The sequence below is a fragment of the Bos indicus x Bos taurus genome, chromosome 6 (genome assembly GCF_003369695.1).
Source record: "Bos indicus x Bos taurus breed Angus x Brahman F1 hybrid chromosome 6, Bos_hybrid_MaternalHap_v2.0, whole genome shotgun sequence".
Taxonomy (NCBI): Eukaryota; Metazoa; Chordata; class Mammalia; order Artiodactyla; family Bovidae; genus Bos; species Bos indicus x Bos taurus.
The window spans coordinates 70,939,820-70,952,008 of record NC_040081.1 but is presented as its reverse complement, the minus strand read 5'-3'; positions in this window follow the sequence as shown (position 1 = coordinate 70,952,008).

Below are 12,189 nucleotides of genomic sequence, written 5' to 3'. Positions count from 1 at the left end.
ACTTCACCGATTCTCGGTGCCGTCTCCGACCTGGCGATCTACTGAGGACAGTATTCTTGAGCGTCAAGATGCGATTATGTGAACAAACCTTTGAAATGAGACTTAGGAAATAACAGAAGAAAAATTTGAAGCTTTGTTTTAGATATTGTTTGCCTATAATCACCCCCAGATCAAAAACATCTAACATTACCCTTTTCCTGCAACACCTTTTTGTTTTACATGTTTTGGGCCATATCGATTTTAGACTGGCCTCTTAAAATGTTTGTTTGGCTTTTGAAATGGAGTGTTTAGGATTTTTGAAGGATGAGGATGGGGTAGGTAAGAATAGGAAACAGAAAAGAATGACTGGCTGAGAATATTTTTCCATCTTATTAAAAAAAAGTTGAGCTATTAAGTGTGACTAAGGTTGTGCTAACCATGTGCCAGGCACCATTATTCTTTATATATATTACATATATTAAACCTGTGCATTGTGAAAAAACTAAGGAAGGTTATCAGTAAACACTGGAACAAGAAACGAATCCACCAAAACAATCTGTGGCAGAGTGGACAAACCTACTTTTAATTCATTGAAGATACCATGTTATGTCATGGGTTAGTAAAGCTTTTGTCCATGCCATTCTTCCTGTCTGTAATTAACTTCCTCCATTCTGTCACTGTAAACTCCTACTCATACTTTCAAATCCCCTTCCGGCTGACTGCTCAGAAGTCTTCCCTAAACACCTCCTCTTACAGAATTCATCACTCCTTGCTTCATGCTACTGTAGCTTAAAGTGAAGTCACTCAGTCGTGTCCCACTCTTTGTGACCCCATGGACTGTAGCCTGCCAAACTCCTCCACCCATGGGATTTTCCAGGCAAGAATACTGGAGTGGGGTGCCATTTCTTTCTCCAGGGATCCAACCCTGGTCTCCTGCGCCGCAGGCAGACTCTTTACTGTCTGAGCCACCAGGGAAGCCTGTACTTACTGTAGCTTATGCATGCTCTATTACTGTGTTAGTAACAAGGATGCCTTACAGTTTGGCATACAACTATTTTACCTCCCAGTGTATCCCTAGGGTGCAAATGGTTGAGCCTCACAAACTAGTAATAGAGAACCCAGAGGTGTGAACTGTCCTCCCCCAAACTCCCTCTCCTTCATGCCTACAGCCTAGCAGTGCTTGAGAGACACCTGAAGGGAAGTCTGGTGGCTCAGTCTAATGGCAGAGGATGAATGCAACAAAACTGGCCATGTGTCCCCGTTTCCTGGAAGATGCTTGGCTTATTTTCTGGGGGTGGGCTCCCACACTCCAGAGCTAACAGGAAGTACTCATGGCAGAATTCCCAGTCACCTCAGCAAGTGTAGCAATGAGGACTTACGGGTTAAGCTGCAGGATGTCTGTGGGTAAGGGGTGGCTCAGGGGCAAGGAAGCAAAGCTGTTTAGTAGAGGTGAACAGCCTTGCCCTCAGGGGGCACTTGCACAGGAGATCAGTGCAGTGTCAGAATTTGGCCAGAGTGAGGCTCTATTGGCTTGTTTCAATGTCACCCTGAGTCAGGGGCCCTCAGACTCCGCCAGTTTAGGCTCCAAGTGTCAGATTCCAAAGTGATCAGCTCTTTCCATGCCCTTGTGTGCTAAATCAAGGCTGGTTCTAGCTTTCACTACCTTGAAGATTTTGGTAACTAACTCCTTTAAAAAAAAGAAAAAAAAAAAACAAACCCACCTAAAAACACAGGCAGGTTCCTGATAATCTCTCTTGCAGACAGAGCTACTTACGTGACCCCCACCCAATAAAGATGTTGGATGCTCAACAATTCCAAGATGATTTTTTTTTGTCCTGGCCTGCATAGATGTAATCTCACTAAAATGTAATCGCTAGTAGGCACCCCTCTGGCAAGAAACTCTACTACATGTGCATTCCACTGTATTTTAAAGTTGTTGTTGTTGTTTTTAAAATTCCTGTCTCCTTAGCTTTAAATGGGCTTCCCTGGTGGCTCAGACTGTAAAAAATCTGACTGCAAGGCAGGAGACCTTGGTTGGGAAGATCCCCTGGAGGAAGGCATGGCAACCCACTCAAGTGTTCTTTCCTGGAGGATCCCCATGGACAGAGGAACCTGGTGAGTTATCTTTTATCTTTTATATCTTTTATATCTAAAGCTATCTTTTTATCTTTTATATCCCTGGCACCTAACAGATTTTCTAACTTGGTAATAGTGATAGTCACCCTCACAGTAGAAATAGTAGTCACAAATCTTTATTGAATGCTTCTTTTGATCCATGCAGTGCATTTTGTGTTACATGAATGATCTCATGAGGTAGGTACTCTTATCCTTATTTTTACAAATGAGAAACCTGAAACAGCGCAACTAACTTTCCCCAAATTGCATAGTTTGTGTCAGAGTTGTGCTTGTATCTGCTTGTCGAACTTAACTGTGTCTTACTGAAAAGCCAAGCATATAAAACCAGCCAATTAATGAACATTTCTATTATCATTAGGGGAGAATGTCCTTTCTCCACTCCAAGTTTCCATGAGGAGGACTGTTTCCTGGCTTCTCTCCAAGGCTTAAGCATTTCACCTCTGATGATGGAAAGTAAATTTGGGCAGAGTAACTGAGTATACCAGGCTCATTTCTGCCACCTTCTTCCTCTTGGGAAGAACCCACAGGGAAAAACTAATTTCTGTTGCTCTCCACAGGGCCTGCATGCTCGCAGCCTGTAGCTGCTTGGAACTGGGTGGAGACAGCCCTTCATTCTGGAATTCAGTATTAGCTCAGCACACCTGGCTACCAGACCTAAAATCACTTCTGGGGGCTGGTCTCCCTCTTTTGTTTTCTTCCTCAACTTTTCAGAAGTAGGGAAGAGGCCAGCTATTTCCTGAGCTACTTCTTCTCTTAGAGATCTGTCCCTGCACCCCAGAATCATCAGAGAGTGAATTTAAGCTTCTCAACTTGAAACAGTCCATGGAATAAAGGCTGGTTAGAAAAGCCAGGGCACCAGAGTGATGAGGATGGAGAAGGGGAAGCAGAAACTAGAAACTTCCTGCTAAGTGTCAACTGAAAGTGAAGTCGCTCAGTCTTGTCTGACTCTTTGCTACCCCATGGACTATAGCCCACCAGGCTCAACTGAAGATCATTCAAAATTAAGGAGAAGGTGCTTGGCAAATTGAAATGTAAATAAAGGGCAAATAGCAATTTGCAATTTGCTTGACCCGCACAGTTCTTTAAAGCACCTCTGCTATGTGAAATGAAGCATCCCATTGCCCTGTGTGTGCTTAAACCCTTTAGGTGATGGCGATCTGGACCTTGTAGGACACCTCCTCTGCTCCTGAGTAAAGGGAAACTGCCCTTTCAGGTCCATTCTTGAACATTTCTAGGTTTCCACAGGCAGGATGAAAATTCCCAAAAGAATGCTAAACACGTGCTCCATGAATTCTTATTTATCCATCTATATGCCTGCCATCTCCATCTAGGTGTTTCACAGGCATTTCAAATAAGGCCTAGGAAATCCTGCTCCTTCAGTCTCCCATCTCCGTGGAGGGAAGCAGCATACCCCTGCAGAGTCCTCTCATTTGCTCCTGCCTTGAATGCACTCCCCCTGCCAAGTTCTGATGTCTCTATCTCTAAAACAGATCCTGAATCTGCCTCTATCTCCACTACTACCACCTTGTCTAGACTAGGTGTCATTTCTTACCTGGATTGTTACAATGACTCCTACTTGGCCTCCCCTCTTGCATAATTGCCAATCTATAATCTAACCAGTGTCCAGAAAAAGCTTTCAAAATTAATATAAATCAATGTATCCCCCTGTTTAACATTATCTAACAGCTTCCAAATGCCCTTATAATTAAGTCCAGTTAATGTCCTTTGAATAAAGTCCAAGTCTGAATTAAAGTTCTATGTGATCTAAACCCTGCCTTCTGTGTGACTTCATCTCTTTCTCTACCTCATGTGTCCCTGCCCAGTCAAGCTTGGTTCCACCTCAGGACCTTTCTACTTGCTGTTTCTCTTTTTAGAATACTTTTTTCAGATCTGGTTTGGGTCATTTAGGATAAATATCACTTCCTCAAAGACAACTTCCTGCCCATCCATCTAAAGTCAGCCTCTCCAGGAATTCCCTGGTGGTCCAGTGATGAGGACTCTGCCCTTTCACTGCTGAGGTCTGGGTTCAACCCCTGGTCAGGGAAATAAGATTCCACAAGTTATGTGGAATGGCCAAAAATAAAATAAATCATTATTTTTAAAAAAAAGAGAAAAACTGTTTAAAACTGTGCATGCAAAATAGCACCTATCTGAGAAATCAGGTCAAGAAGCAATAGTTAGAAATGGACATGGAACAACAGACTGGTTCCAAATTGGGAAGGGAGTACATCAAGGCTGTATATTGTCATGCTGCTTATTTAACTTCTATGCAGAGTACATCATGTGTAATGCCGGGCTGGATGAAGCACAATCTGGAATCAAGATTGCTGGGAGAAATATCAATAACCTCAGATATGCAGATAACCCACCCTTATGGCAGAAAGTGAAGAGGAACTTAAGAGTTTCTTGATGAAAGTGAAAGAGGAGAGTGAAAAAGCTGGCTTAAAGCTCAACATTCAAAAAGCTAAGACTAGAGCATCCGGTTCCATCACTTCATGGCAAATAGATGGGGAAACAATGGAAACAGTGACAGACTTTATTTTGGGGGGCTTCAAAATCACTGCAGATGGTGACTGCAGCCATGAAATTAAAAGACGCTTGTTCCTTGGGAGAAAAGCTATGACCAATCTAGACATCATATTAAAAAGCAGGGATGTTACTTTGCCAACAAAGGTCCATCTAGTCAAAACTATGGTTTTTCCAGTAGTCATGTATGGATGTGACAGTTGGACTATAAAGAAAGCTGAGCACAGAAGAATTCATGCTTTTGAACTGTGGTGTTGGAGAAGACTTTTCAGAGTCCCTTAGACTGCAAGGAGCTCAAACCAGTAAATCCTCAAGGAAATCAGTCCTGAATATTCATTGGAAGGACTGACGCTGAAGCTGAAGCTCCAATACTTTGGCCACCTGATGTGAAGAACTGACCCATTGGAAAACACCCTGATGCTGGGAAAGATTGAAGGCAGGAGGAGAAGGGGACAACAGAGGATGAGATGGTTGGATGGCATCACTGACTCGATGGACATGAGTCCATGGACAAGCTCAGGGAGTTGGTGATGGACAGTGAAACCTGGTGTGCTGCAGTCTATGGGGTTGCAAAGAGTCGTACACGACTGAACAACTGAACTGAATTGTGAGTCCAGTTTGAGTTTCAGGCTGCCAGTCTGCAATCCTTTGCCTACACTAGAGCAAAGAGCTTGGTTCTTTAACCCTATACACAAATAACAACCCCATACATCCTCCACACAGCCGGAATCACACTTAGGTGATAAGAGGCCTGTGGTCCCACCCTTTCCTGGAGACTGCTGCTGCTGCTGCTGCTAAGTTGCTTCAGTCGTGTCCGACTCTGTGCGACCCCATAGACCTAGATAAACAGCTAGTCTCAGGTTTTTGTGTGTGTATGTGTATTTCTGTTTTTATTTCTGTTTCACTGCTGTGTTGATGGTATCTGATAAACAACATCCTTTTCTCTTTGACCTTGTTCTAGCTCATTAAATTATTTTCACTGTAAATTCCAAGCTTTCTGATGCCAGTGGTTTAGAGAGGCACAGGAAGGAGGATTGAGGTGGCGGGTGGGGCATTTTGGCTACTAAAGCCCTGTGACTTTTCCATTTGTCATCAATCACCAGTCACTCCATTCCCTGAGGACCACAAAGACAGAGGAATGCCACTCTTTCCCACACTCTCCTTGGACAGTTCTTTTAAACTTGCTTTTGTCTTTCAAAGCTAACTTTGATATAGTCAGCCTAGAAAACAGAAGCCTGCTGCCAAGTCATTTTGTCACTAATTTGTAAGAGGGCTTTACACATTATGAAATTGATTTTCTTATTCTTATATGTATTACTATGGTTTTTCCCAATTTTAGAAACATTGTTTATGATGCCTTTCTCTGTAATTCTGTACATGCTTGTAGCTTGTCTCAGTCTATTTTAACATTATAGATACTAGAAATGGGACCATTTAAAAGCATTGATAAATGATATCACTTAGAAATCCATAACTTCTTTCAAAGTCAGAAGATAGAACTAAATTTGTTTTGGGTAAATATGCATCTTCTTTTAAAGTTGTTTTATATAACAGTCATAATATAAAATAAAATAATTGTAATTAAATGGATCTTTTTTAGCTTTATGGAAAGCAAATTTGATTTATCTGATTTAGGTGATTTTCCCTGATATTTCATTTTCAAATATAAGTCATTTCTATGGTGATTTTGTAGCTTCCCTTGTGGCTCAGCTGGTAAAGAATCTGCCTGTAATATGGGAGACCTGGGTTCAATCCCTGGGTTGGGAAGATCCCCTGGAGAAAGGAAAGGCTACCCACTCCAGTATTCTGGCCTGGAGAATTCCATGGACTATATATCCATGGGGTCACAAAAAGTTGGACATGACTGAGCAACTCTCACTAAAGCTTGTTGGAAGTTGTCAATTCTGAAGAAGCCTAGAAGGGGAGGGCCCATATTGTGATGCCATTTCTCTGATTTGGGGGAAAAATAGCTCTTCCTACTTGAAAATCTCAGCATACTGACAGGACAATCTGACTGACTTACTGCTTATAAAGTACGAGTTTGACCCTCATGTGAATGGGTGTTTATCCCTGCTAAACTCATGCTTTGGACCGCAAACACTGTAATTTTAATCAGGATGCCAACCCACTGGAGGCATTGTCCCAAACTTTTTTTGTGACATCCGTTTTGGATCAAATACAGATTTCTCCTTATGCCAAATTCTGCACTCTGACTCATAGTATTACACAGTTTTCCTCTTAACGTAGATAAAATGCCTACCAGCTGATAGATTTTGTATGGAACACATTAAGAACAGGCATCTTTTTTTTTTTTTTTCTTGCTCTTTTCTATATTCTTAAGCATTCGCAACACAAACTGTCTTGAGTAATGGCTTATGATGAAAAATCTGTCATACTCTTACCTGACCAAGGTTGGCTACATAATTTGCTTGGTCAGGTGCAGAATGAAAATGTAGGACCCTTGTTCAAAAGCAGGGGAAAAAAGGGCAGCTAAAGGTACTAGTTTAATAGGAGTAGTGGTGGTAAATGGGAAACTCAGTGAATCTGAAAACTGCAAAAGTAATATGGGGGGGAGGTCAATATTCTATATAATACAATAAACTACAATAGTATATTAATATGATACCTTGATTTATTATGAACATTGTTTTGGCTCACTTGTCTGCAAATTAAGATTTACACTTGTCATTTTAACAGGTAAGAAATTCATTCCATATAGTTTCTTTTTCAAGAGCTATGCCTGAAAGCATTATCAATCACTCAGCGAATGTAAGACCACAACTTATGATCATTTTCATTTTGAAAGGATCTTTCTGCTGATGCAATTGCTGAGAATATTCTATAGGCTGTGGCCACACTAAAATTCATTTCTAATGACTTATTTTGAAATAGAAATTTTAGTATTTCTAGTCTATTCTAGTGTTGGTTCTTGTGGGACTGTTTTTCTAAACAGATTTAATTTTTCACATGGATTTGTTTTATGTAAGTCTGAGTTTAAAGTATGAATGTACATAATGTCATTTTAATGTTTCCTCAGTTATAAGGCAATGTTTCTTGAAACTTGTGGAGGTTGTACAAGTAACTGAAAGTGACTTTGTGATTTGAGTATAATTTGAAAATCTTGTTTAAGCTTTCTGTCATTTTAGCTTCAATTACAAGGAAAGAAAGTTAATTCCCTATGGCTTTCCTCATTAAAAACTGGTTCATTCACAGGAGAAGAAGGAGAGGGTAGGACAAACTGGGAAAGTAGTAATGACTATACACTCAGTTCAGTTCAGTTCAGTCTCTCAGTCGTGTCCGACTCTCTGCGACCCCATGAATTACCACGTGTAAAATACATAGCTAGTGGGAAGTGCCTGTACAACACGGAGCTCAATTCAGAGCTCTGTGACGATGTAGAGGAGTGGGATAGCGGGTGGGAGGCAGGTTCAAGAGAGAAGGGATATGTGTATATATATAGCTGATTCACATTGTTGTATAGTAGAAACTAACACGACATTGTAAAGCAGTTATACTCCAAAACCCCCAACAACAACAAATGATTCATTCAAACCTTCAAATGAAAATAGTGTTTTTAAACACTGGAGGATAGTTGCTTTCAATAACATAGTTTACAACATAGTGATTCAGTAGTGTTATAGATTTAGTCTATATATAATAACTTTATAAGTACATATAAAAATAACAGGCTATATTCCCTGTGCTGTGCATTACATTCTTGTATCTTATTTATTTTATACCTAGTAATTACCTCTGAATCCCCTACCGGTATATTGCCTCTCCTCCTACCTCTCTTCCCACTGATAATGACTAGTTTTTTCTCTGTATCTACGAGTCTTTTTGTTACATTCATTTATTTTAAATTCCACATATAAGTTATAACTACAGTATTTGTCTTTCTCTGACTTATTCCACTGAGTAAAATACCCTCTAAGTTCACCCATGTTGTTGCACATGGAAAAATTTCATTTTTTTTTTTTTTAATTTGTGGCATTTCTGCATGGCATATGGAACTTTCCCAACCAGGGATTGAACCCATGTCCCCCGCAGTGGAAGCACAGAGTCAACCACTGGGCCACCAGGGAAGTAAAAAATTACTTTAAGTATAAGGCTGAGTATATATACCACATCTTCTTTATAGTGTTTTATTCTGCAGAATGTGGATAATCCTTTCGTTTCTATTTCTACATGTGTGGTTATTTGCTTCACAATGTAGCAGCAGTTTTTCAAAACCAGAGATTCTAAACTCTTTGGAAATTCTAATAATTCCCTGATAGGCTTCATTGCGATGTTCACGTGTTTGGCGCTAACTTACTGATATGGTCTGCTGCCTGAGTGCCAGCAGTTGCTGTCCCAGTGTCAGGCTGGAGAGGTGATGTTTGTGTGATGACCGGGAGTGGCCGGCTGGGTTCCCACTGCAGGTCCTGGTGCTGTCCCCATGCAGGGGCCCTTCATGTCTGTGGAGCCAGCGCTGCCACAGCTGTTGCCTCTGCTTCTGCTATCGCCTCCACCATCCCCCCCTGCCTGGCTGCACCGAGCTGCTTGGACGCATGTGTGTGCATGCTGGGTTGCCTGTGTGGCCCGAGCTCTCTGCACCCAGGCAGGCATAACCTCTGGTCACGTTCCCGCTGCTCACGTGCATGTTCCACTGTCCCATCAGACTTCCTCTATCAAACACAAGTTCAAAAATAAAATCATTACGAATTTCCAGACAGCAGCAGCAGAGGATTAAACCAAGCATGGGGCCCTTCTGAGAGCGTGGCCTTGTGAGACAGCATAGCTCTCTTGCTTATGAAGCCACATACGGTTTCACAGTCTATCAAGTGTCAGGATCTGAACTGTAAGGAGGAGATCATGAGGTGGCGGGGAAATGATGACACTGACGGACTTCCTCCATGACTTTAACTTAAGGCAATGGGTTGTTGATACACCTATGCCATCTTCATACTGAAATGTGGGCTTCTTGAGAGCAAGAATCATGTCTTATATAACTTTGTATGCACCACAGAGCCTACCTCCATGCTTTGCATATAGCAGGTGCTAAATAAATTTGGTTGAATAGATAAGTTGCTCTTCTTTTGTTTTCAGAGAGTTAACACGTAAAGACCTGGCCACAGATAGGTGATCTTTTTAAATAAGGCACTAAGCTGATCAAAGTCAGTGTCAAAAATTCTGGTGACTGCCTGATCCAGGAGGAGAAACATCCTTAGTAAGCATTGTGTTTCCTGTATGGAGTCTCTAAATGTGCCTGGGTGTAAACTACTGAGTTTGACAAGAGCCCTTCTGTCTTTTCCTGGACTTAAAGAGATTAAGCTAATTGATTTTCACTTTTTCTCCATTGTTTCCTGAGGGGGTTTAACTTCTTTCCGTCCCAAGGTTGAAAAGAAAAAGTGAAAGTGAAAGTCGCTCATCATGTCCTACTCTTTGTGACCCCCATGGTCTGTACAATCCATGGAATTTTCTCCAGGCCAGAATACTGGAGTGGGTAGCTGTTCCCTTCTCCAGGGGAATCTTCGCAACCCGGGGACTGAACCCAGGTCTCCCCACATTGCAGGTGGATTCTTTACCAGTTGAGCCACCAGGGAAGCCCAAGAATACTGGAGTGGGTGGCTTATCCCTTCTCTAGCAGATCTTCCCAATCCAGGAATCGAACTGGGTCTCCTGCATTGCAGGCAGATTCTTTACCAGCTGAGCTACCTGGGAAGCCCTGGGTTAAGATGGTGTTATTCTTCACCCAGAGTTTCCAAAGATGATTTTATAAATATTGTCTTAGACCTAATGATGAAAGACTGCTGACTGCAGGGAAATCTAACCTGCAAGTGGGAGATGCTGAAGGGAAAGAGCAAAGTCTATAATTCTGCTTGTGATTTAAAAACAAACAAACAAACAAACAACTGTCTTCTATGGTAGACAAATCAGGGTACAACTGCTCCATCAAGTAGCATAAGCATTTGCCTTGTTTCACTTACTATATAAAAGTTTGAAATTTAGGGTAATAAAAACAGACCTTGTGAGTCATGAAATGGAAGGTAGGCCTGGATTCTGTAGGGCAGATGCAATAAGTGCTCAGTCTGCAGAGAGCCAGGCCCCTTTGCCAACTTCTACTAACCAGGTTAAGGTCTAGGCACACCCCAAATTCCTGTTGATACCTTAATGTTCTATGAACAAGTAAAATGTATTAGTATGCATACCAAAAATGGCATCCTCAGAGGTTACTTATTCATTCCAACACACCCTCATACTATCAGGTGCTTCTGATTCTAAATTACCATACATTCCAGAAGATATGATCTGGGGAATGCAAATAAAATTCATTTGAGTTAAGAGCCTAAGTCTCTCTTATATTAAAAAAACAAGAGCAACAATAACACTTTACAACTTCACAGCCTGGAAAATTGTACCAAGAAGGGAAAACTATTAAAGTGTATAAACTGTGATTTTGGACAGGGTAAATTCCAACTTGTTCTACACATTCTAGACAGAGCTGGGTGCCAGTGGTGTGATTCCAGGGGAGCCGTGCAGGCCCCTGTCAGCACACACACAGGGTGGCAAGTGAGCAGTGGCTAAGCTGTGAATCTCAGGAAGACTGGCCCTGGGAGAGGAGTCCTCTAGCTATGTAGAGATCCTAGAGGGGTGTGGCATCTGTCCCGAGCAGGACAGGGACGGCTATCATCAGCATGCCCAGGAGTAGTGGTTCCTCTCCCAGCTGGAGAGCCTGGGCCCCACCCACTCCACACTGCAGCTCAGCATAGGTACAGGGCAGGCAGGTCCTGGGAGAGGGCTGCAACACAGGCAGATCTCTGGTGACAGTGCCGCCATCTCAATCTCTGCAGCCACAACACCCAGATCCCCAGCTTACCCCACACCACTGCCTGGCACTAGATCTGGGACGAAATGCGAAAGGGACGTAAGCTTGGGCAGAACTGTGGACATCTGTACGGGTTTACACTGGTCCTCTGTGATTGCATGGGCTTCGCTTCCTTCAGCAGTCCCTTCCTTTGGGACATGGCATGCACTTGAGGGCAATGGAGCCTGACCGAACCCAGCACTCAGAGCTGCTACTCCAACAACCGTGGAGCAGACCCTGCCCTCGCCAGGGTGGTGACCACCAGGGAGCCAAGAGGAAGCCCTGCCCCACATCCAGTACAGGCTCTAGTCACCACAATACCAACCACACTCCCAGCAAGGAGATAACCGCTAGCACACCCTGAGTAAAGGTCCATTTGGTCCATTCCAAAACCAGCCCTTGCACCAAAGATATTGGACACACATAGCCTACACAGGGACATTCCCACCTAAAAACACTCCAAGACCACAGTAGACAACTGTTCCTCCTAAATTCATAGAGACAGAGGAAGTTAAGTAAAATAAAAAGGGAGAGAAACTACTCCCAACTGAAAGAGCAAAGGAAATTCCCTGAAAGAACAAATAAAGCAAAGCTTATGAGCCTACCAGACCCTGAATTTAAAAAATGGTAATAAAAATACTAACTGAATTAAGAAAGATTACTGATAGAAATGCTGACCACTGTAACAAGAAACTAGAAAC